The 27,124-nt window shown below is 47.6% G+C and overlaps 1 long non-coding RNA gene across 1 annotated transcript; it reads right to left on the bottom strand.

The window, feature by feature from the left end:
- Nucleotides 1–18,028: 18,028 nt before the first annotated feature.
- On the bottom strand, nt 18,029–18,765 carry LOC144752058 (uncharacterized). Its single transcript, XR_013594021.1, has 3 exons — nt 18,681–18,765; nt 18,503–18,566; nt 18,029–18,405 (listed from the first exon to the last, which is right to left on the bottom strand). It is a non-coding gene; the product is annotated as an uncharacterized LOC144752058 (long non-coding RNA).
- Between the last annotated feature and the right edge of the window lie 8,359 nt (nt 18,766–27,124).

Below are 27,124 nucleotides of genomic sequence, written 5' to 3'. Positions count from 1 at the left end.
TTGGCATCCATTTAGTTTATAATTTATAAAGAACAGCAATGCAGTTGTTGTGAGCTTAAAAGCACCTCTACAAATCACAATAATAATACTGTAAACTGACAATACCATCACAAAACATTCAGTGTGAAAAAAGGTGCAAATGTGATGAATCGTCTGAGTACCGACCCCCTACTGAGCCACTAATACAACAGATTACATAAAAGTAGGCGGCTTCCCAAATACGATATTTACGTAACCCAGTAGATGATAAGATTACCGCCCTTTCTCCTCAGGTAGAACTTTGCCACTCACATTTTCACATCTTGCTGTCATTATCATGGGTGTTTTCTGCAGATCTGCCATGGGTGGATATCTCACCATGGGTGGATATCCCATAGGGTGATAGTCCATGTGTGGATATCCCATGGGTGGATAGTTAGTGGGTGGATATCCCATGGGTCTTTATCCTATGAGTGGATATCCCATGGGTGGATATCCAATGAGTGGATAGCACATGGGTGTATATCACATGGGTGGATATCCCCTGGGTGCATATGCCATGGGTGTAAATCCCATGGATGTAAATCCAAAGGGTGGATATCTCATGAATGGATAGCCCATGGGTGGATATCACATGGGTGGATATCCCATGAGTGCATTTGCCATGGGTGTAAATCCCATGGGTGTAAATCCAAAGGGTGGATATCCCATGAATGGATAGCCCATTGGTGTATATCACATGGGTGGATATCCCATGAGTGCATATGCCATGGGTGTAAATCCAAAGGGTGGATATCCCATGAATGGATAGCCCATGGGTGTATATCACATGGGTGGATATCCCATGGGTGCATATGCCATGGGTGTAATTCTCATGGGTGTAAATCCAAAGGGTGGATATCCCATGAGTGGACATCCTGTGGATGGATAGGCCATGGGTGGATATCCCATGAATGGATATTACATGGGTGGATATCCCATGGGTCGATAGCCCATGTGTGTGCGACGGTGACTTGTCTCCCAAGCGCCTGCATGCACAACTCTTACCGTGTTAACATATCAGACAGGATGATCTGAAGTTGGTCTGGTCAGAGACTAAGTTCCTGCGGGGCTCATTTTATTCATACGATGACTCTGACGGTTCTGTTTGGACTACCTGCAGGTTGGCTTAGAGTTTACCTGGAATATTCGCATAGACCACCCTGCGGTAGAGTAAGCAGGAATCCACTGTGGCGTGTATTAGAAGATTTTATGTGGAAATTGTAGCTTAGGGCAGACCTTTGAAACAGACTAAAGATCAAATTCAAACCAATCGCCGACATATTGATAACCGTTCATATTGTATGATATACTGATGACCTGTTCAATAAAAATTGAAGAAATGAAGAATCATACTTGGAGCCAGGACACTGGAGCCAGATGAAAGGCAGCGCTGAGGACTCGAGCAGCCAAGGGGTAGACTTCATTGCCATCCAGGCCAGGCCGGTGTCCTGCGTCCGGCCCGGACCAGTTCTCCAACAAGGTGACACCACACTCAGGTTGAAGGACTGAGATGGAGCCGGGTCTGGGTGTCTGCAGCACGGACAGGACCCCAGGGACCCCAGCTCTGGATCCACAGGGCAGGATGGAGGAACTAGCAGCTGTCTAGCAGCGCCATATTTCATCGGGGAGGTAGGGGCAAAAAAAGATGCCGAAATGGATCTCTGGGTCCGGTCAGAGCGGGCATCGACCCACAGAACATTGTGGTCCAGGAATATAGAGGAACAAAGTATCGAAAGGTAAGTGCATATAGGTATGTATAGATTTATTATTCCTACCTCCACATACCCTGAATATATATGTACCACATACGTAAATTTATGCAGAGTTAGGTACAAAAAGTCTAGTTTTGGTTCCCTGTTGATTCTATTTTCAGAGATTCACTGTTATCCACTTCAAGGCAGTGCCTCGAATTTCTTGAGCGTGGTCGAGGGGACCAAGGAGAATTCTGGCCCCTGCATTATTTTAGGAATTGGTAGTGCCGAAGTAGGGATAGAAATAATTTTGAATGCATGAAAGTTTAAGCCGGCTCAGGAAGGAAAGAACCCAGGCCTTGTTAGCAGGTGTGATGTGTACACTAGTGTTCATGTGAACCCGCTCTCCAAACCCAGGACAGACACACCCTGCCCAAGGCCCTGGTTTAGAGAGAGGATCAGGGGAGGTGAACCCTTCTGTGCTTGTGAATGATAGTGCACAGGAAGGGAAATAGATTACTCAGACACCGCCCCGTCTATTTTAATTTGAAGTGAGAGGTGCTAAAAGTATGTTTTTAAGCTTAAAATGTATCAGAACATCTGTGGGAGAAGTCGGCCTTGGATATGCTGACCACTAGTTATAGTGGGCACCTTGCACCAGTCCAAACTACCCTTATTGATGATTAGGTTAAGGACAACCTGTAATGAAGCTATCCTAGTGGAAGTTGTGGAGAGCAGCCTTCAGGCTAAGTCTCGAAGGAATGTAAAGCAGCTTATTTATATATAACCTCCTGAATGACCAAATGAAAGGAGAACCACACAAGGTATATATATATAAAATATATGTATTTATTACTAAACACTCTCTACTAACCTCTTTATGAGATTAGAGAACAAAGTACACAATATTAAATCACTAGAACAACAGTAAATAGTACAATACACAGTGGACCCCAGGGGGAGACCAAACCATATACTAGGAAAGTGGTATAACAACCAAGACTTGACTAGACACAGTGCCTAGAGCACGTAGAATTGCTGGGACCCCAAGGAACCACCCAGGGTGGTGACACAGGGGACTCACGGGGATGCGTGTAGTGTGAGAACACAGGTGCGAGCTCCGTGCAACTTTGTGGGAAAGTCATGGTTGGAATTTTAAAGTTTAAGGACACTTAGGAGAGGACTTTGAGCAAACCCTTTCAAACTTAGAAGGTTCTAAGGCCAGCACCCATGTAAGCACTGGAGTACTCGTGTAACCTAACCCAGGGAAGCCGGTGCATAGGTGCCAAATGGTGTCAGGAATCTTCATGGTTTTCAATGGTGTGATGCTGCAAAGTGCTGCTGCCGTGAAGAGGAAAACTGTCCGGTGTGATCCAAGCCTGGATCAAAGCTGAGAAGAACCTGATAGCAGAGCGGACAGAGTCTGGGTCACTTGCCAGTGACCAGGGGCTCGGTAGATGAATTTCCACGGATGTTGGGTGCTTCAGGTGAGAAGAGGTAACGCTTGACTCTGCGGCCACGGGGACCAGGAGACGTTGAGGACAACCAAGGTCCGCATGCGAGCTGTCCTATGAAGGATGTTAAGTGCTGGGGGATCAGTGTCCGGATTGGAGACCAAAAAGCCTTGGCAACTGCAACCCATGCAGTCAGAGAAAAGATGTTTCGGTGAGGACCGGCAAGGTCCTGGGGACTCTCCAAGCAATGTAGTGTCAGGGCACGTCTGGAGCAACAAGGTAAGCCCACTGAAAGGTAAAGTTGCCTTCACAGGGACCCAGAGGTCAACGGACCAGGGATCGCGAAGGGACCTCAAGAGGAATCACAAAATACCAGCCCACGGAACACTCGTGGAGTGTAGAACCAAAATCTTTAGTGGAATCACTGCTCGGGGTCTGGACTACCAGTAGCCCAAAGCATGCTTCAGGGGTCGCCGGAAAGCAGATGCTTCTGCAAATGGACACGGTCCAGGGGTTCAGGTTGCACGGTCCCCACAAGGGATACGGGTCACAGGTTTGCTGAGCACACTAGTCGACCTCAGGAACACTTGGAAACCCACCTCCTGTGTTGCAAAAGTCTTCTGAGTCCTCAGTATCTTCGGAGTTGCAAACCGGTCAGATGCGTCTTTGGGGCCTGCTTAGCAGGGGAGTAACTTCTTTACTCCAAGGGAGATTCATCAGTCATCCAACGCAGTGTAGATAGTCGAAGTACTTGTTTTCTGTAGCAGAGTTTTGTCCAGGTAAATCTAAAGTCCTGTAGCCAGGGGTTCCTACTTTATACCCAAGGAAGCGCTGGGACAAACTCTGGGGACCCACCTATGGGAGAGTCAGTACAGAGGGGTGGCTACGCCCATGTCCTTTGTCCAGTTTCACGCAAGAGCAGGGGCAAATGGCTCCCTCAACCGGTTTGAGCTAGAATTGCACAGGGACACCAAATTTGCCCCCAGTGCAGACATCAAAGCACTTGCAGAGTGCACCCACCTAGCCCCAATACACTAAAGCATGTCTGGGAGGTGGTTACACCTCCCTGTGACAGGAAACCTATTGTCCAGCCTCCCCTGCCGAAGTTTCGTCCAGCAGCAGGAGGGCAAACTCGTGTCTGTGGCTGGCATCATCCGTCTTGTGATGCCAGGGTCGAGAAAGCTTGTACCGTGTGTACCAGTGTTGTCATATTTCTCCCTCTAGGAGTGTGGAATCATATCTCCCACAACAGTTACTGGTGCCTAGGTATGATTCCAAGGTGTTTGACACCAAACACAACAGTTTTCTGTGCAGCCGTTTTAAAGTTAGCATTTACCGCGACATTATAATGCACTTAAGAGTATATGGTATGGCTGCATCACAGAACAACCCTGGAGAATAGATTCCGAAGGCTGCAGAAGGGCTCTGCTCATGCATGGGCACCCTCTCACATAAAACCCAGCACCCTGACTTCACAATTGATAAAGCCTGCCATAGGGGTTACTGATAGGTTTATATGTGCAGTGATAAGGTAGATATAGTGAACATATATCTAAGTAAGTGGTGCATGCACCACCTTACACAGGTTGCAGTAGCAGACCTGTGGTGTCAAATTGAGTGGCCTCTCAGAGGTGGCATAATACACGCTGCAGCCCCTGGGAGTCCTCTGGTGAACCTAGGGACCCCAAAATCCAATCTGGAGTGTACCTAAAGTACATGTAATCAATTTAGAGGAGAAAGCAGCTAGGCTGGGGTCCTGAATAGCAGGATCCCAGCCAGAGTAAGTCGAAAACAGTAAAACATCAGCAAAAAGTGGGGGTAACTATAAGAAGCAGATCCTACTCTCCTACAATCTGTGTTTTAAAGAGCGTCTAATAGGAAAATATACTCTTTGTGGAAATGAATTAGTGAACGTGTTGTGTTCACAAAAAATAGTTTAACAAAAAGACGTGGCTTAGGTGCAGTTAGAGGTAACAATGTAAATGGGTGATGTTAGGGTTTAGGGGTGGATGGAGTTAAATGGTGGTAGAGTGATTTTACAGATTTACGTGACTGAGTAATGAGTTGATGGGCCTACTTTATAGAGCTAGTTCTAGTGAGACGAGCAAAGTTCAATAGTCCAACCCTTGTCTCTCTTAGATAAGGTCAGAATGGAGAGAACAATGCAGCTGATTGGACGGCGAGTGCTGGCGCACTCTCAGAGGGTGAGCCAATGACTGGGAGCCGGGAGGGTGGGCTAATACTGGATGGTGGTGAGTGCTAGTGCACTTTCAAAGTGATTATGAAAAGGAACCCTAGGGGCGGGGTTGAAGGAGTGTCTGTGTGCCCCTGATTGGACGGTGAGTGCTGGCCAACTTTCAGAGGGATAATGAATAGGAGCCCCAGGGGCGGGGTTGGAGGGGTGTCTGCGTGCCTCTGATTGGACGGTGAGTTCTGGTGCATGTTTAGAGGGCGAATCAATGAATAGGAGTTAGGAGGGCGGAGTAATAGGAGCTTCTGCTTGCCTTTTTTTGCATGGTGGTGAGTGCCGCTGCACTTTCAGAGGGAGATGTCAGGTATAGAAACCCCTGGGGCTGGTTTAGAAGAGTCCCCACCTGCCACTGATTGGATGGTGAGTGCTGACGCACTTTCAGAGGAAGCCCGGGGGTGGGATTGTTGGTATCTCCTCCTGCCACTCAGTGCTTAATTTAAGCCGGTGGTCAGGGATGCCATCATTTCACCAAAATCTAGTATTCAGTGTAGTGAGACTACAGAAAAGATGGCATCAAAGGAACTTTAACCCCAATGGAAGGTGAAAGAAAATACATAGTAAAAGGGTCAAACTAATAAATACCTCCAGAATCTCACTGAAGAAGCGGCCAAAGTGCGTCAAAAAAGGTGTGGGACCTGCGATGCTGCGCACAATAGGGGCGGGGTGAGTGAGCGTGCGGGCGGGGTGAGTGAGCGTGCGGGTGGGGTGAGTGAGCGTGCGGGCGGGGTGAGTGAGCGTGCGGGTGGGGTGAGTGAGCGTGCGGGCGGGGTCAAAGGCGTGGCTAAAAAAGCACAATATTCTGAAACGGTTTCCCGTCTTTCACCTTCACGTAACTACATATAAACTAACACGCAGCTTAATTGGAAATTAAACCAAGTTTTGTCAATGGCAATGCATACATTATGAAACCTCTATGAGTTAAGGCGCTACACCAGAGAGCCACAGAACTGAGTCCTGGTTGGTGCAGTGGAGAATAGAGACTTGTGTATGTTTAGTGCTACAAGGTCCCAGTCTGTGACAGAAAGCACTGTGAAAATGTAAATCATTATTTTAAACTTAAATGACATACTGTATAAGGCAGGCTGCTACAAAATGTGCAAAAAGGTTTAAGATAAAAAAAAGTGGTTTCGAAATGTAGATTTTACTAATAGCCAGACTGTATGTAGTGCAACTTTTAGTTTTTATATCTGTCTTTACAAAGCTCACACTTCACAGCTTAGCTGGTAGCTCTCTTACAACACATCTCAAAAAGAATAAATGCTTCATCAGGAGGCCTCAAGTGATTCCATTAATTAAAGCCAATACCGGCTCCCAAGCCGCCTTTCCATTTGCAGATTAACCATTTGCCACATTTACATTTCTTTCAGGGCAGCAGGCACCCTGGCAGGAAGGCTTGTTTAGCTGTCTGCCCCTCCCTCGGTTTCACAGCACAGGAGGGGGAACATCATTTACAACGCGGTGTTTACACCGCACTACCTTAACAACGAAGTCATTACACCGCAAGTCGTTACTACGAATTGCGCTGGATGGCGCTGTTGGTTAAGGAATATTGTAATTTTATATTCCAACACCTTCCCTACTGTTACGTGGACTGGTGTTGGAATATAAAATTATAATATTCCGCAATCCGCGCCCTCCAACGCAAGTCATTGTAACGACTTGCGCTGTAATGGCAGCGTTGTCAAGTACCGCGATCTAAAAGATCACGTTGTACTGACATACATCCCACAGGAGACTCCCTGCCTCACACCTCACCACTGAAACATTTCACCTGTCGGAAATAACCGTTCCTGGGTGGTAGTCTTTTCACAAAAAGTAGGGGAAATGTTTTTCTAATATTCAAAAGGTATGGGCACGTCGTGCCCCTCAGATCCCCCCAACTTCCACCACTTCACTGAAGCAGATATAAGGTAGAAGGAGGGGGTCCTGGGGAGCTTAATCCATCAGTGAATCAGTCCCTGTGAGTGAGCGCCACTAAAGGGAACCTCGGAAAGTTCCGCAGAACTCTCTTAGGGTGGTGGTTACGCGTCCTTCCTAGAAGAGGGTGCGTCACGCCGACTCCAAGAAACAAGCACTGGCCTCCGTCCAAGCCGGAGCTCTGACGTGGGCACTCTTACTGACCCACAACATATTTTGAGCTTATGAACAATCATAAATTACCAACTATTTCATCATTATGCTCCTGAGGCTGCGTTCTAAAAAGTGCCATGGGTCAGTGCGCCCCTTTAATGGGGGGGTAAAGTGGGGCTGAGTGACTACCCTGGAATCTTGAAGCGGAAGGGTGCTGTCACTCACTCCACGTCTCTCCTGCAGGGGGACCGCTGCCCCTCTTTCAAATTAAGGTGGGCAGTGGCTTCAAACAGACGATCTGCCTTTCACTAGTGAGCTGTGCCCAGTGCAGGAGTGAGTTCACACCTGCACCCGCGACAGCGCATTTACTGTAGTATAGCACTGTGTCCCAGTCCGCGCCCGGCCCACCCAGTTAACCAAAGCCCTGGGCGTGCTCTGCGTTTCACACTCCACGCCTGTGTCCACAGGGTCAAGAGAGAGAACCCACATGGACTTTCCTCTTCACATTTAGCCCATAGCATGGAACCAAATTGCTGTTAGACCTAGACCATGTGACCTTTAGACGTTTCAGCACTCTGTCCATCATCTCCCTGTGTTTGCTTTGTTCGTACTAAGTTGGCACTGGATTCAAGCTAGCCTGGCTGATGACGGCTGATTAGCCCGAAACCGGTCCCAGGATGCTTGTTTCCGGTCCAGGGAAGACATGGCTTGGCATTTCAGGCTGGACTGTTCCCATGAGGCACAGGGTCAAGGCTGATTTGCATATGGCCATGTCTGAACTGAGGTGGCGAAGTGAGCTAAAGAACAATGATGGATTCAACCCAAACCAGTGACTGGAGGTGAGTGTCTGAAAAGTTTCAGTGCTTCGTCCATCATCTCCTTGTGTTTGCTTTGTTCGCCCTGTCCGTTGCTCACTTTGCCACTGGAGTTAAGCTATCCTGGCTGATGAGGGGTGTTACCCCGAAACCGGTCCCAGGATGCTTGTTTCTGGTTCAGGGAAGACCTGGCTTGGCAGTTCGGGCTGGACTCTTCCTATGAGGCACAGGTTCAGACTGATTTGCATATTGCTGGGTCTGAACTGGGGTGGCGAAGTGAGCTAAAGAACGAGGATGGATTCAACACAGATCCGTGACTGGGTGTGAGTGTCTGAAAAGTTTCAGCGCTCCGTCCATCATCTCCTTGTGCTTGCTTTAGAGGGCTATAAAATGTTTTTTTAGGTCTGGCCACAGAGACGTTTAGGTGGTTGCCAGGGTCCATGTAATCATAGCAAAAAAAATAAAAGCATTATAAAGAGGGATTTTGCTCCACCCCCTTGTTGATCCTCTTCTTAATGCACATTTGATTGGGCAGCATTTGTGCCACCCACCTATGAAGTAGTTCCATTGTTAGAACGGTTAGGGATATTGTCAACTTAGACGTAGTCCCAAATACTCTCGGAATGAGTTTTGAATGAAAAAACCTGATGATAAATGCAGTAGGAGGGGATTTTACATTTTGATTTTCTGACAAATAAAATACGAAGAGACTGAGCTGTGAACACTGACACAAACACCATAAGAAAGGGCCTTACTTTGTTTAACACCGAGGGCTCAATTCGGCGTTTGGTGGTAAAAAACGCCAAACTGTGTCTTTTCGTGTTCTGCGGAATTGCAATCAACTGCATGCGATAAAAACTGACCAATTAACATTGCATGTGTTAAATACCAAAGCTGCAGTATTTACCAGTGCAGTAAATATGGCACTGGATACCTAGTGCATGCACAGAACACCAGGAAGTGCCCTTTTTCAGGTACCAGAAGCCCCTGGAGAGAGAATATTCCCTTGAGAGCGTACACAGTCACACAGCCGACACCCCCAAAGGGATGTATGTCATCATAACGCATGCCTTTACTACGCATGCCTTTACAACACAGGTTTTACAACGCAAGTTGTTACAACGACTTGCGTTGGGGGGTGCTGGATGGTGTAATAGTTCAATTTACTATTGCAACTCCAGTACCCGTGGATAGTAGGGAAGGTTTTGGATAGTGAATTAAACTATTCCCTATCCTGCAGAAAAGGGGGTGGTGATGAACAGAGTGTCTGAATTAAGCAGGCCACTCTTACCCAGTTCTGAGCTGGGATGGTGCAGTGAGCTAAAAACGGTGATGGATCAAGCCCTGATCTTTTGACTGGGTAGGAGTGTTCTGCTTAATTCAGATACTCTGTCCATCACCACCCCCTTTATGAATCGTTTTGGCCACCACAAGTGTGGAAGGGTATACTCAGATGTGAGTCCCTTGCTCACTGCACCATCAGGATTCAAGCAAGCCGGGCCGAAGACGGCTGTAATGCCAGAAACCGGTCCCCGGAAGCTTGTTTCCTTTCCAGTAAAGAATTGGCTTGGTAGTTTGGTCTGCCCTGTTCCCATGATGCACTGGGCCAGGGTCAGACTAATTTGCATGTAGCCAGGTTCTGAGCTGGGATGGTGCAGTGAGCTAAAAAACGGTGATGGATCAAGCCCTGATCTTTTGACTGGGTAGGAGTGTTCTGCTTAATTCAGATACTCTGTCCATCACCACCCCCTTTATGAATCGTTTTGGCCACCACAAGTGTGGAAGGGTATACTCAGATGTGAGTCCCTTGCTCACTGCACCATCAGGATTCAAGCAAGCCGGGCCGAAGACGGCTGTAATGCCAGAAACCGGTCCCCGGAAGCTTGTTTCCTTTCCAGTAAAGAATTGGCTTGGTAGTTTGGTCTGCCCTGTTCCCATGATGCACTGGGCCAGGGTCAGACTAATTTGCATGTAGCCAGGTTCTGAGCTGGGATGGTGCAGTGAGCTAAAAAACGGTGATGGATCAAGCCCTGATCTTTTGACTGGGTAGGAGTGTTCTGCTTAATTCAGATACTCTGTCCATCACCACCCCCTTTCTGAATCGTTTTGGCCACCACAAGTGTGGAAGGGTATACTCAGATGTGAGTCCCTTGCTCACTGCACCATCAGGATTCAAGCAAGCCGGGCCGAAGACGGCTGTAATGCCAGAAACCGGTCCCCGGAAGCTTGTTTCCTTTCCAGTAAAGAATTGGCTTGGTAGTTTGGTCTGCCCTGTTCCCATGATGCACTGGGCCAGGGTCAGACTAATTTGCATGTAGCCAGGTTCTGAGCTGGGATGGTGCAGTGAGCTAAAAAACGGTGATGGATCAAGCCCTGATCTTTTGACTGGGTAGGAGTGTTCTGCTTAATTCAGATACTCTGTCCATCACCACCCCCTTTATGAATCGTTTTGGCCACCACAAGTGTGGAAGGGTATACTCAGATGTGAGTCCCTTGCTCACTGCACCATCAGGATTCAAGCAAGCCGGGCCGAAGACGGCTGTAATGCCAGAAACCGGTCCCCGGAAGCTTGTTTCCTTTCCAGTAAAGAATTGGCTTGGTAGTTTGGTCTGCCCTGTTCCCATGATGCACTGGGCCAGGGTCAGACTAATTTGCATGTAGCCAGGTTCTGAGCTGGGATGGTGCAGTGAGCTAAAAAACGGTGATGGATCAAGCCCTGATCTTTTGACTGGGTAGGAGTGTTCTGCTTAATTCAGATACTCTGTCCATCACCACCCCCTTTATGAATCATTCCCTATCCTGCAGCGCCCCCCAGCGCAATTTGTTGTAATGACTTTCGTTGTAAAACCTGCGTTGTAAAGTTACTGCGTGGTAAAAGTTGCGTCGTAAAGGATGTTTCCCCCCCAAAGCACACCAACACCATCTTGCTGATGGAAGTGTGCAAGCAATCACCTTAGAATAGTTCACACAGAATACACAGCCCTCCTCTCACATCACTCAGTCATCACAAGCAGAAACTTGCCAGAATCTTCCATCGTGGACCCCAGCAGGGTATGGAAGTACACGTTTATGGATCCTGAGCCGAAGGCCCGCGCCTAGGCGGAGGTAAGACATCACACTAGTATGTTGGGACAGCTCATGCTAAAGACATCACCAAAAATCAATCAGCACATACCGGTGGAATGGCATAAGAGACAAAATCAATGTCTAGCAACGTATCACGTGATGGTGAGGACGTCACGAAGAGACTTGAGACACTGCACCAGTCGTAGTGTCCGTTGTGCAGAGAGAGCCAGTTGCAAAGCATTCCAGCCTGCTAGCATTTTCAGGAAGAGGAAATGCCAGGGCAGATCCCCACCTTGGCCTCCAGGGTATTCCCTGATGATGCAAGTAGGTCTTGTATGGTGTCCACACCGAGCCTGTGTGACCTGTATCTCCCAGGCGGATTCATGCGCAGGAGTTCCAGCCTTGCTCTGTAAATCCTGGCTCTCAGCCTGCCTTGATTCCCTTTGAAGCTGTGGCTTTGTGGCCTGGTTTCAATCCACGTGCTGCAAGGTTTGTTGTAGCAGAATATGAATCCGGCATTGCACGATATATGGCCTTGCGGTGCTACCTCCATGCGTGTGTACTGCGGAATCCGGCATTGCACGATATATGGCCTTGCGGTGCTACCTCCATGCGTGTGTACTGCGGAATCCGGCATTGCACGATATATGGCCTTGCGGTGCTACCTCCATGCGTGTGTACTGCAGAATCCGGCATTGCACGATATAAGGCCTTGCGGTGCTACCTCCATGCGTGTGTACTGCAGAATCCGGCATTGCACGATATATGGCCTTGTGGTGCTACCTCCATGCGTGTGTACTGCAGAATCCGGCATTGCATGATATAAGGCCTTGCGGTGCTACCTCCATGCGTGTGTACTGCGGAATCCGGCATTGCACGATATATGGCCTTGCGGTGCTACCTCCATTCATGTGTACTGCGGAATCCGGCATTGCACGATATATGGCCTTGTGGTGCTACCTCCATGCGTGTGTACTGCGGAATCCGGCATTGCACGATATATGGCCTTGCGGTGCTACCTCCATGCATGTGTACTGCGGAATCCGGCATTGCACGATATATGGCCTTGTGGTGCTACCTCCATGCGTGTGTACTGCGGAATCCGGCATTGCACGATATATGGCCTTGTGGTGCTACCTCCATGCGTGTGTACTGCGGAATCCGGCATTGCACGATATATGGCCTTGCGGTGCTACCTCCATGCATGTGTACTGCGGAATCCGGCATTGCACGATATATGGCCTTGTGGTGCTACCTCCATGCGTGTGTACTGCGGAATCCGGCATTGCACGATATATGGCCTTGCGGTGCTACCTCCATGCATGTGTACTGCGGAATCCGGCATTGCACGATATATGGCCTTGCGGTGCTACCTCCATGCATGTGTACTGCGGAATCCGGCATTGCACGATATATGGCCTTGCGGTGCTACCTCCATGCATGTGTACTGCGGAATCCGGCATTGCACGATATATGGCCTTGCGGTGCTACCTCCATGCATGTGTACTGCGGAATCCGGCATTGCACGATATATGGCCTTGCGGTGCTACCTCCATGCATGTGTACTGCGGAATCCGGCATTGCACGATATATGGCCTTGCGGTGCTACCTCCATGCATGTGTACTGCGGAATCCGGCATTGCACGATATATGGCCTTGCGGTGCTACCTCCATGCATGTGTACTGCGGAATCCGGCATTGCACGATATATGGCCTTGCGGTGCTACCTCCACACTGGTGTGCTGTTTGGGTGACCAACTGGCATGGGCGCAAATTCAGGATGGTGAGAAACAATTCAGGACAAAGGGTTACAATTCAGGACAAAAATACAGGACAGAAGGTCAGAATTCAGGACAAAAATTTGGGACAAAAGGTACGTTTTAGAGACACATCAGAGAAGGTCACGCAATAGACGCCTCTAAAAATTTCTGATTGTTATGGGAAGAGAATATAGTACCAAATACTGGGTGCAAGTGAGTCTGCACAGGGCATCACGTGGAGTGGACCAGTAAAAAGAGGTCCGCCTGTGACTGCACAGCGAGGCCCATTATCATCCTGTTTGTGATAATTAGGCCAACATACAGAATGATAATGGGCGGATAGTAGTCTGTGCCGGATCGGGGAGGGGCTGCTGCAGGCCACAGATCACAGCAGGAGCCCGAGCTGCCCTGCAGCAGTGAGAGGTACAGAACCCTCAGGCTGCCTGCAGGGGGCAGCGTGCACCAATGTCTGAAATTACGGACAAAAGGCGTCCGTGAAAGAAATCCTTACGGACAACGGACAGGAGGCCCAAACTTCACTTCACTCTCCTTTACAGCATCCCTGATTGGCTAACCCAGCCACAACGTCACTTCCTGTGCTTGCTCTGGAGCAGGAACCAAGTACAGAATGATTCAACTTAATCCGTGCACGTCTGCTGCTCCTGACATAATTGAGGGACTAGTTCTTCCCCCTCCCGCTGGTCCTTCATTAGCATTTTTTTCTTGTTCTTTTCCCATAAGCACTCCATGAGGGTGGATGTGCTTTCCATTTGTCTCTCTTGGTGCTTCTCTCTCTCTTTCCTCCCTACCATTCCTTCATCCAGGGGCACCAACTCATGTGTTGTTCTGCCCCTCCCCTGGGTTGTAATCTCTCATCAATGTCCCCTTAACTCCCCTCCTCTGCTTTTGTTGCTCTTTATCCAGGGAGCTTCTCCACTCCCCACCTCCTTTGTTGCTGTCTCTCGTTATCTTCTTATGCCCGATGCTCCGTATTAGTCGCCATCCTGTACTTTCTTTTTCTCCCCCACCCGCTCCTCTGTTGCCCCGCAAACAGAGAATTATTTTTGAAAAAAGATTTTAAAAACGTGTTGACGTTACAACTTGTTTTTTTTATTTACTATTCTGAAATGGATCGGTAAATAAAAATAAAAAGAGGCTATTGCATCATTTTGGAGGTGCGCGTGATTACATAAGCACACAGCTCCTGTACTTCAAACGGCCGCACTTCCTTGAACCAACCAAGGCTTGTGGAGTATTCACGAAATGCTATTGGAGATTCTATGGCAGAACCGGAGGCTCAGATTATGCTTTTCAATCTTTACTACCCTTTTATCAGCAGGCAATCAAAACACAGTAATAACATTTAAACACTACGAATCCCATGAGGCTTTGAACCACGCCCCCATAAACCACCAATCAAAAGTGTCCAATGTCTACGAAATAGAGAGTCACCATCTTACTGCCTCTTGCTTTGCTGCTCCGCAGTCAAGATAAGCGCCAGGTTATTTTGTAATACTATTCGATCGCATGACATGCGTATGATTTACTCAGATAATGTTATTACTTAGGTTTATGTTTGTGCTTCATTATTTGGTAATTCTCATTTAACTGAGCGCTGTGCGCTGGATTTCTAGCCCACGTTGGGGTTAGGGTGACCAACCGTCCGTAAATTTCACGGACAGTCCGTAATTTCAGCCGTCTGTCCGTTGTCCGTGATGGATTCTTTAACGGACGCCATTTGTCCGTAATTTTAACCGGGCACCGGTCGCCTCACCCTAAAGCCGGCGCAGCTTGCCGCCACCTCCCTTCTTGACTCCGATGCTGCACCAAAGCTCCTCAGATACCCAGCAGCATTGGAGCGGCGCAGCGGGATGGCAACCCTCACACCTCCAGCCCTTGATGAGCTGTTAAGAGGTGCTCAAAGGTGACTGAGAGGGAGGGGCTGCAGGTTCAGGAGCAGGGCATCCATTCGCATGCAAACAGCCCTGAATGCGTCATGTCTCTGCTATTTAGAGGGGGCTCACACATTCCATTTCTACCCAGGGCCCCAAACATCCTAGAACGGCTCTGATTACACCCCTGATTACACCGAGGCAGCACGTGCTTCTCTTCAGCGAGCTTAATTACTGTCACTAAATTGTAAGCAAACCTCGGTTCTTCAAACATGCAGTCTATAATGTAATACAATAAAGAAAAGGCACAATAGCACCCACACTGATTAACAAAGTATGGAGGACAATCAGTTCAATCAGTTCTCTTAGAGTATCTCCTGTAAGTACTGTACATCACAGTGGGGGATGGCATTTTGGACAGAGAGCCTGTCTTCATTCTCTTCTGCAGGAGGGGGTGAGGAGCCCAAGATGATACTAGAATACTGCATGCCCACCCCTGTGCCCACCCTGGTGGATCCTGTTCCCCCTCCTGTGATGGCTCCAGCCCCCGACCCCAGGGATGGCTCCTGTCCCCCCATGTGGTGGTTCCTGCCCCCTCCCCCCCCACCGCCCCCCCCCCAACCGCATGTGATAGCTCCTGTCCCCCCTGTGGTGGATCCTGTCTCTGCCCAGGGTGGCTTCTGTCCCAGTCCTGGAATGGCTCCTGCAGCGAGGGTGAAGTTCTTGATGGGCCTCTTCTCAAAAGGGCTCAGCTCAAAATTAATATGGAAAGGTGGGCAAGTGAGTAAGTAAGTGAAGGGATGGGTGGATGGCCTGATGAATTAGTGAAAGGGTAAATGGATGAATGAAAGAGTGAATAAATGGATAATGAGAGAGGATGGATGGATTGATGAGTGAGGGGAAGGATGGATGAGAGAACATGTAAATAGCTGGATGTATGGGTGGAAGGGTAGCTGGATGATGGATGAGGGAAAGATGGATGAGGGGAAGGATGGATGGATGAGGGGAAGGATGGATGAGGGGAAACATGGATGAGGGGAAGGATGGATGATGGATGAAAGGAAGGATGGATCGATGAGGGGATGGATGGATCGATGAGGGGATGGATGGAGGGGAAGGATGGATGGGTGAAAGGATGGATGGATGGATGATGAGGGGAAGAATAGATGGATGGATGGAGGATGAGGGGGAGGATGGGTGGATGATAAGGGGGATGGATGGATGGATGATGAGGGGGTGAGTGAAAGGATGGATGATGAGGGGAAGGATGGATGGATGATGAGGGGGTGGGTGGATGGATGGATGGATGATGAGGGGGTGGGTGGATGGATGGATGGATGATGAGGGGAAGGATGGATGGATGGTGAGGGGATGGATGATGAGTGGGTAGGTGAAAGGATGGATGGATGGCGAGTGGGTGGGTGCAAGGATGGATGGATATGGGGTAGATGGATGGATGATGAGTGGGTAGGTGGGTGAAAGGATGGATGGATGATGAGTGGGTAGGTGAATGGTAGGTGGTTGAAAGGATGGATGAGTGGATGGGTCGGTGGGTCTATGGTGGGTGGGTGAAAGGATGGATGGGTGGGTGGATGGTTGGGTGGATGATGGGTGGGTGGGTGGATGAGTGAAATTATGGATGGATTGATAAGTGCAAGGGTGAATGAATGGACGTATGAGTGAAAGGGTGGATGTAAGGATGGATGAGTGAGTGAAAGGGAGGGTAGATGGACAGTAGGATGAATAGATGTGTTAAGGAGTGAAATGATAGATGGATGAGTGATAGGGTCAATGGATGGATTCATGAGTGGATGAGTAGATGGATGGGTGGGTGGGTGGATGAATGGATGGAAGGAAGGTTGGCTAAGTGAAAAGGTCGATGGAGAGAGAAAGGGAGGATGGATGGATGACTAAGAGAGTGGATGGGTGGAAGGATTAGTAAGTGAAAGGATGGCTGGATTGGTGAAAGGGTAAATGGCTGGATGGATGAGTGAATGGATGGTTGGGATGAAGAGTGGATGGATAAGTGTACAGATGGATAGGGTGGAAGGGTGGATGGATGGATGATGGATGAGTGAAAGGATGGATGAGTGAAATGATAGATGGAAGGATACATGATGGCTAGGTTTGCAAATGGTTGAATATGTTTGGAAATGGCTGGGCTTACTTATATACTATTGCGCGACCTCTGATGTGTCTGTAAAACGTACCTATTGTCCTGAAGTTTTCTCCTGAATTTTGACCTCCTGTCCTGAATTTGCACCAATACCAGTTGGTCACCCTAGTTGGGGTGTTCTTTTCATTCCCTGATCCTCCGGCACGTGTTGCGCCTTCCCTTTCATTCCCTAACTTGTTTTTCCCACTGACTGCCCTGTGCAGCTGTGCCGTGGCGGTGGGCGAGCTCCTTGATCCACCGTTCTGGGAGTGTACCCTCCCGGGAGCGAGGTCACGTAGGGACACGCGTAACCTCTCGGGAGCCTGCACGCGTCAGTGCACGTGAAGCAGCCTCTCGTCTAGAAGCTGGTTGCGCCTTCGCCGAGCTAGAACAACAGAGGGAATAGTCCTCACAGTAAAGTCCTCACAGTGCCTTTACCAGGCCTATCCCTTTCTAATTTCTGGGCAATTTTTGACTTCTTTGAAGGCAATTTCAGCCCGTTTTTTCTAAAATCTCTACTTTTACAAAAAAGGAATAATTTTGGGAACTCCTATTAATCTAGCTGCTCTCCGAGGCAGACAGGGCCCGCATCCCCTCATAAGTCCTTCAGAAGCAACTTATAGTGGTATCTTGGCCTCTCTGCATCAGCTCAGTGTGCTCCCATCAGACGCCCTGCTTCAAGGCAGATCAGTGTTATAGAAAAGGGTTAACCCAACAGAGTCAAAGGGACCTGGGTAGCTGAGCGTTATAAATAGAGTGGTCCCAGACTGGGAGAAAAGGAATGGATTTAGAACACCAGTCATATGAGTAAAAAAACAAATTGAAAGCATAAAATATACAGTACGATGTTTTTATTCACAGGGTACCGACAAACCTATAGCTGGTTTATACACTATGATTGTCAATGATTGCTTTTTTTCATTTTTTTCAAACATATTTGTGCCCATATATACAACGTGAAAGGTGAGGGGATGGGGAAGGGGTGTGCTGTGAAGGAGTTTGAGTGCACAATGAAAGAAAGTTTTTCTTTTTTTTAAAAACAAACAGTCGAATTCAATTTTGAACATTTGTTACACAATTTTTTAAGTGGTTCCCCATGAACGAGGCCACACATTACAGCTCTTACGAGTCCAAACAAATTTCCAAAACCTGTATCCTATTATAGCTGTATGAATCTTGCTTGAGGTTAGGAGCTGGAAAACACGGTGAAACCGCAGCTTTTTCAGTTATCTAAAAATAATAAGTGAAAGGAGATCAAATTGTTACTCCTCCTCTACTCAACATAAATCAGACCCGCATGTACAATGAATAATGATTTAGGATTTACCTTAATTCTTGTTAATATGGATCAAACCGAAATGATTGGAGATCGGGCGGCAACCACCTCGATACTGAAAAAAGGAACGAACAAAAGGACTGTGACTAGGGGTCCGATCTTACGGCACATATTAACTCCCACGTTATACCACACAATTGAAGAATAAGTAAAACTAAGTCTGACTCACCTACAATTCAGAAAAAGTAAGTCTGGAATTCAAACGGAGGCTCATGAAGTAAATCAGAGTACTCCTAACACCGTGGGTCGCGTTCTGAACCCTCGGTGATTGAATGGTAACCAGGAAGTGTAGTTAGGGGGCGTGTCTCGAACGAGTACAGACTTCATAGTAGAAAGACTATGCGTTGCGGATCATTAGAAACAGAGGTGTTCTCCTTAGCATTTAGATAAATAATCTATCTCGAATAGCGAATTGGCAGAACTTAAATTTATCGCTATATAATTAAACTAGCAGCCCATCCCGACGTTGTCCGGGTATGAATTGCTGCCGGCCAGTAGTATATTGCTTTGTAGGATTTCGTTTTGATAGCATTTCTTATCAGTGACAGGCCTGTGAAACGCTCCGATTCATAGTGCACTGCTGATGCACTTAAGAGTGTGCGTTCAGTAGTGTGTGAACTCGAGTTTCCCTACTTTATTTTACCTTGCAATATTATATAGCGCGAACTCGACAACATGGCATGAGCACAATTTACATTACTGAAGAATACATTCATTTGTGGTAGTCACGGCGATTTGCCTGGAATCACAGGATGTTGAGCTGATGCTGAGATTCGAACGTAGCTCCCCAGCTCTAAAGTTCGCAATTCTAGAACTTGTGGCGGGAGGTGTGTCTAAAAGTGTATGTAAGTGCTGGCCATCAATGAGAGAGACCTGTGCATTTTTCAAATGGGTGGTGAAAAAATATGAGTATGTTGCTGGAGATGTGGGCCGCCGTGCCACCAATGTACTTACCGGGGGAGGGTAAACACAACGATTATTCAGCAACTTTCTTTCTGCATACCATCACTCCGCATACTTTCATTACGAAAGTACCATGACTCCGCAATGCCATTATAACGCATGGCATTACATTTTATATGCTTTTACCACGCATACATTTACAACGAAATTCGTTGTAAATGCATGAATGGCAAAAGCATGTTTTTTTTTAAAGTTTGGATAAGGTAAGTATGGGTATAGGGGTATATGTTTTGGGGTACTGAGGTATTTGTTTTGGGGTGTTTGGGTATTTTAAGGGTTCAGATATAGTTTTGGGTTATGGGGTACAGGGGTAGTTTTAGGGTTTAGGGATAGGTATGGGTTTTGGGGTACATGGGTAAGTTTATTGTACTATGATACGTTGTTTCCACCCCTTCCCTCCTTCCCCTCCCTCCCTCTTCCATGACTTTAGTTTTTCCTTTGATAGACTATTTCTTATTATACTTCATTCATTACTGATTTTCATTTGTAATTTTGCATATTCAATTTACTTGTAATTTTACTGACATAATGTACATTTTTCTGTTTTTGTCTAATTGTTTCACCTTTTGAAAACTTCAATAAAAGTATTTTGAACATAAAAAAAAAAAAAAAAAGAAAGGCACCGAGGTGCCTTGATCTGGGGACTCACAGCGCCTCAAATGCAGCTTTTTTTTAACTGTAAACACATGCTTTGGTTTCTTTGCCTACATTAGGGCCTGTGACACCCCTACCACGTCACTGCCAGCTGAAAGCGACGCCCCTGCCCGGTGACGTCAGTTTCACCCTGCAGCTCTCGGGCTGTGTGACGTCAGACTTGGGTGTGACTCGACCTCTGTGATCTCACACTCGGTTCGACCTTGACATCGATTACATTACATCCATTTCGGCCAATGTCTTTGTGGCGTCATTGGCTGCTGCCTTGTCATATGTGACGTCACACTTGGCCTTTCGCTTCAATCTCTGTGACGTCAAACTTGGCCCAAGCTACGTCCTTTATAATGTCACTTTCTTACAGCTGTATTCTTTCCATTTTGATGCTCTAATTAGTATACTTAGTCTACTGCCACATCTCTTGGCTCCTACCTCTGTGATGTCACACCCTGCCATGGACTCCTATCTCTATGATGTCACACCCGGAGGGCCATTGGCTTCTTCATCTGTGATGTCACAACCTACCATTGGCTACTACCTCTGTGATGTCACATCCGGCCATTGGCTTCTACCTCTGTGATGTTACATCCTTCCATTGGCTCCTACCTCTGTGATGTCACACCCTGCCATTGGCCACTACCTCTGTGATGTCACACCCAAGCATTGGCTCCTACGTCTGTGATGTCAAACCCGGCCATTGGCTTCTACCTCTGTGATGTCACATCCTTCCATTGACTCCTACCTCTGTGATGTCACATCCTTCCATTGGCGCCTCCTACCTCTGTGATGTCACACCCAAGCATTGGCTCCTACCTCTGTGACGTCACACCCGCCCATTGGCTTCTACCTCTGTGATGTCACAACCAACTATTGGCTCCTACGTCTGTGATGTCAAACCTGCCCATTGGCTTCTACTTCTGTGATGTCATAGCCTACCAATGGCTCCTACCTCTGTGACGTCACATTCAGCCTTGCCCTTTATGACGTTACACTCAGCTTGTATTCTCGTCTTTCATGGGGTGAACCCGCTAATCAGTATCTCGACAGAGCGTGAGATGAAGGTTCAGATTTCTAATTTAAATATTGTTCTGCAGTATGATACACAAAGACAAAGTGACCCTTGCAAGGCCGCTCATGTGTGTGAAGTGTGCATTGTGGTTGAATACCAGGGCTGCAGGCCACAGCTGTGCATTGTGACAGCTCCTACTGCACACCCGTTGGCAATTCACAGCACCACTCTACACTACTGACTTCTTGTGCATTGAGACTTCGTTCACCTTCTGTCCACGGGCGTGGACACATACTGGGACAACACATCTCTTTCACATTGTCTCAGCACACTGTGTGCCACATGGCGGTTTCAGACTTTTACAGCATGCTTCTGTTGCACACAGTAGTTGTGCACACATACTTCAGTCTCATATTGTGGTTGGACACCTCACACTTCTGTTGCACACTGAGGCTTCTGACGTTCACCGCATGCTTCTGTTGCCCACAGTAGTTGTGCACACATACTTCAGTCTCATATTGTGGTTGGACACCTCACACTTCTGTTGCACACTGAGGCTTCAGACGTTCACCGCGTGCTCCTGTTGCACACAGTAGTTGTGCACACATACTTCAGTCTCATATTGTGGTTGGACACCTCACACTTCTGTTGCACACTGAGGCTTCTGACGTTCACCGCATGCTTCTGTTGCCCACAGTAGTTGTGCACACATACTTCAGTCTCATATTGTGGTTGGACACCTCACACTTCTGTTGCACACTGAGGCTTCAGACGTTCACCGCGTGCTCCTGTTGCACACAGTAGTTGTGCACACATACTTCAGATGCATTTTGTGGTTGGACACCTCACACTTCTGTTGCACACTGAGGCTTCAGACGTTCACCGCGTGCTCCTGTTGCACACAGTAGTTGTGCACACATACTTCAGATGCATTTTGTGGTTGGACACCTCACACTTCTGTTGCACACTGAGGCTTCAGACGTTCACCGCGTGCTCCTGTTGCACACAGTAGTTGTGCACACATACTTCAGATGCATTTTGTGGTTGGACACCTCACACTTCTGTTGCACACTGAGGCTTCAGACGTTCACCGCATGCTTCTGTTGCACGCTGTAGTTGTGCACACATACTTCAGATGCATTTTGTGGTTGGACACCTCACACTTCTGTTGCACACTGAGGCTTCAGACGTTCACCGCGTGCTCCTGTTGCACACAGTAGTTGTGCACACATACTTCAGTCTCATATTGTGGTTGGACACCTCACACTTCTGTTGCACACTGAGGCTTCTGACGTTCACCGCATGCTTCCGTTGCACGCTGTAGTTGTGCACACATACTTCAGATGCATTTTGTGGTTGGACACCTCACACTTCTGTTGCACACTGAGCCTTCAGACGTTCACCGCATGCTTCTGTTGCATGCTGTAGTTGTGCACACATACTTCAGATGCATTTTGTGGTTGGACACCTCACACTTCTGTTGCACACTGAGGCTTCAGACGTTCACCGCGTGCTCCTGTTGCACACAGTAGTTGTGCACACATACTTCAGTCTCATATTGTGGTTGGACACCTCACACTTCTGTTGCACACTGAGGCTTCTGACGTTCACCGCATGCTTCCGTTGCACGCTGTAGTTGTGCACACATACTTCAGATGCATTTTGTGGTTGGACACCTCACACTTCTGTTGCACACTGAGGCTTCTGACGTTCACCGCATGCTTCCGTTGCACGCTGTAGTTGTGCACACATACTTCAGATGCATTTTGTGGTTGGACACCTCACACTTCTGTTGCACACTGAGGTTTCAGACTTTCACCGCGTGCTCCTGTTGCACACTGCATTCGCCGTTTGTACACTGCGTGTGCGCACTGCAGACGTTGCACCTGCTGCTGCATTCTGCGCACTTCTGTTGTGAGCGGCGGTGGTGCACCGCACTCCTCCACTCACACTCAGGCTTCTCCCAGTCTGCGGGACCACGTGCCCTCTGTGCCAATGGCTCCCAGCTTCAAGGGATTTGTGACTCATTTTAAAAGGTGTTGACGGGATCAGAGACCCGCCCATTCACTGTTCAATATCATTCGATGGATGTCAAGTCACATTTCCAGCACATGATCAACAGTCTGTGAATAACAACCAAGACCCTTTCTTTATATTTAATTAGCAGCCCGCCCCGGCGTGACATTGCCCGGACCGCCTCCCGCCTCGCCTTACCTGAGCCGCCGCGCCACTCCTCGCCGCACGTCACTCCTCGTCGCACGTCACCGCTCGTGACCGCTCCTCCCCGCCTGTCGTCATCACGCAGGTGTAGGTCGCGGTCAGCGGTACGTCGCGGCCGGCGCTTGTTTTAGGGGTCTACTTTGTTTTGAAACTTCAATTTTTTAATTTACGTTTATTTTTTATTTTATGCAGCCTATGTCCATCTACACACCCTGAGGATTACAACAATGTATTGGGTGTGTGGATTGGCGCTGTGGTTCCCGAGTTTACCTTGCCAAAAGGTTTCTGTTCTCTCTTTATAATAGTAGTATAGAAGAGATTGTGAAAATGTGTGTGAAAATGATTATGAAAACATTATTATGAAAAAATTAATTATGAAAAAATTAAGAAAAAATTAGCAGGGCACTAGCCTCGCAGGGCAGTGAAGGCCACATGACCGATATCATATACCGAGTTCCACCCCCGTAGTCTAGCACTCCAAGCTAAGATTTACTCTTCTTGATGCTGGTGTTTGTGTAGTTGGCTGGTGGCATGGTCTTTCACCAAGACCAGGCCACCTCCACCTCCCTTCTTCTCACTGACCTGAAGTGTTACCCGGACATGTTGGTGGTCAAACAGACTTGAACAGATACGGTGAGAAGATCTGAGGTGGCGGTGACGCGCGGCGGTATCAGACGCGTGTCCTCTGGAATTTCAGTGGACCAGGAAATCACATATTCAGCACCTGCGGAATGAGCTCAGCCCAACAAATGGAACATGTCTTCTTTTTCTGCCTCTTTGGGGAACTAGGAACTCACTTCCAAATCTGTGACGTTTAATTTGAGGTGTCAAATTTCCGGATTGCTGCCTGGGCCCTCATCCCTTCTTCCCTCCACAGATTCAAGCCACTTTTCCCTGGACTCACGTGGCGGGTGTTGAATGACGCGACGTCCGTCAGGATCAATTGGACCTTTGAGGACATGTCTGATATTCTAGACTCCATTATTGATGTTGTCTCCCTCCTGCAGATCAAAGGAGGCATTTTCACAATAGTGACATGTGCAGGACGGTTCCTTCCAGGGATCACTTCAGAGAACAGCAGCTGATGCTCTGGTTTCGTAGGAGGTTTTGGGAAACAAGGGTACCCCGATATGTGAACCTGGGGTAGTAAGGAATATTTTTAAAGAACAGTGGTTCAGGTGTGGCCTTAAAAAGTCCAAAAGCAAGAGGGGTTCTTCTTCAGGACAAAGGTGAGCAAGTTTTATAAACTGAAAAACAACCCAAGCGAAGCTGGGTGGTGGCTAAGAACAGTGTTCCATTGCAGAAGTCGGGAACTGAACTCGAAGTAGGCAGTATAACTAACAAGCATTGGCAAAGCCAACAGGTCTCACCAATGCAAGAGTGATTGGCGTTGTCAATGTTTTTTAGCCATGTGGTATAGCAGCATGGCTTTTGTACAGCATTAGTTGAAAGTCATGGAAAACAAGCATTTGCAATGCAATAGGTCTCGCAATTACGTGAGTTTGAGCTGTTGCCATTGTATGACAATGCTTTTTATTTTTGTTTTGGTTTTTCAAACATAAATAAAAGGCATGTTATTTACATCGGCAGTAGCTTAAACTCGCGTAAATGCGAGACCTATTGCATTGCAAATGCTTGTTTAATGGAGGTAGGGTTTTGGGCTGCAACACCGAGGGGCATATGTGGTCACAACAGGGACGAAGGCTTTGGAAAGAAAAAAGTACTGGGTGGGTGTATAATAGCACTTTTTTGGATTATTGCATGGCAGGGTTGGGAGACAAAACACATGTTCGGGTTAGAGGGAGGGAAACAAAATGGACAGCCGGAAGGGTGGAAGGAGGGAGAACAACAAAAGGGACAGCAGGTAGGGGCAAACAACAACATGGACAGAGGATAGGGTAAGCAACAAGACAGACAGCGGGAGAAGGCAAGCAACAACACGGACAGCAGTGGGGGAAAGTAATACTGAGGGCGAACCAAAACGGAGGGCGGGTAGGTGGGGGCCCGAAGGAAAATGAAGGATGAGACAAAAGCGAAACTGCTGGTAAAAGACGTGCACTATAGTCGCCTGCTTAGGCAAAATGAAAAAAGTGGCGCCCAATTGACCGAGCTGTGGAAGGATACCAGTACTTGGGCATTGCTCCATCGGCAAGATAAACAGAAGCAGCAGTGAATGCGCCAACTTATGAAAAGAAAGTAAATGAGAGTGACATGAAGCCAACCTATGGTAAGCAATGGGGGTAAGTAAACAAAATGTCTTGCAAGCAACAGCGCCTTAGTGTCTCAGACGAGATCTAAAAAAAAGAGAGGAGAAAGAAAATATGTGTAACTATGTGGAAGCCGATGATGGATACCACTTGGATTGTTAAATTAAAACAATTACGTTTTATTTGGTTGAAATCTTTTTTTAGGAATGATGATTGGCCAGGCAGCAAATGGCAGATATCAGGACTTCAAAACAAATAAAACATGAATAATTATATTTAAAGGATCGAGAGTGGTGGGGGAATAACAGAGGTGTGGGTGCGGAGTGAACAGGGGGAGCAATGTAGGGTGAGTGGGACCAGTGAGAAATGGAGGCATGCGAATGTACTGACGCTGAACGAGCCGGCAGCAAACAGCAGCTGCCGGGCCCTAAACAAAAATGAAAATGAAAGCATTTCATTTAAATGGTCGTGAAGGTAGTGGAGGAACGGGTTGTGGGCAGCTGAAGGAGAAGCAAAACGGCGAGGGCATTTGAAGAGGGAAGCAGCATATGAGAAAGCAAGAACGCACATGCATTCACAAAAAATTTGCTTAATGAAAAAATCGCGGGTCAGCTGACCGTAGCCCTCTTGCATACAAAAAACATTACCCAAAAGTTTCAGAGCGCTTTACAAAAGAAGCTGCTAATTAAATACAAGAGCGGCCGGAAAGCGGCCAGGAAACACAAGTACGGCCGGCCACATAATTAGGGGAGGAGAAGCCGCACAGCACACGCTGGGAGAAGCCCTTTGATGTGCTGTGCGGCCGCGATGCGCGCTCTGTGCTGGGGGAGGGCCATTAGGAACAGGAACAGATGGCCATGAAAGTGTATGGGCCAAATGCGCGTGCCTGTACGTGCACTCGAAGAAAACGCCACGGAAAAAAGTGGTGGTTTGACTATCCGATGGAGCACATGAATTCTCCCCCATTTCCCATTGCTTCGCAATGGAAAAGGACGAGACCTAAAAAGTGCTAGGAAGTTGTCAGCGCTCCTAAATAAACAAGAAGAAAGATGTAATGCAAAGGGGGCAATGACTACAAGATAGAGAGAAGAAAGGAGGTAAGGTACAGATGTACATACTGCTAGGGACAGAGTAGAAGGATGTATGGAAGAGATGAGAACAGAGGAAGACTCGAAAGACAAGAATAGAAGACAGAAAGCAGAAGGGTAAAATGTAAGAGAGAAGGGTAAAAGGTACAGGATAGAAGAGTATAAGGTATACATTAGAAAGTTGGGAGCGAGAAGAGAGAAGGATATAAAGAGAACAATGATGCAAGGCAGCGAAAAGAAGAGTACAAGTCAGATGATGAAACGCTACAAAGTAAACAAAACAAGTATAGATGACAGAATAGAGAAAATTACCTACAAAATATAAAGATTGCATGCTGTAATTAATGGACAGGTGGTACATGGAAAAAGAAAATCCGAAATATACACCTATATATGTATGGAGTGATCGATGGACAAATGCAATTAAAAATGCATAGATAGAGATGCACATATATAGATGCATATAAATAGAGGA

Source organism: Lissotriton helveticus, chromosome 4_2, assembly GCF_964261635.1.
Source record: "Lissotriton helveticus chromosome 4_2, aLisHel1.1, whole genome shotgun sequence".
NCBI classification, from domain to species: Eukaryota; Metazoa; Chordata; class Amphibia; order Caudata; family Salamandridae; genus Lissotriton; species Lissotriton helveticus.
The sequence above is the reverse complement of the archived record's forward strand: the minus strand, read 5'-3'. Positions and strand labels throughout refer to the sequence as shown.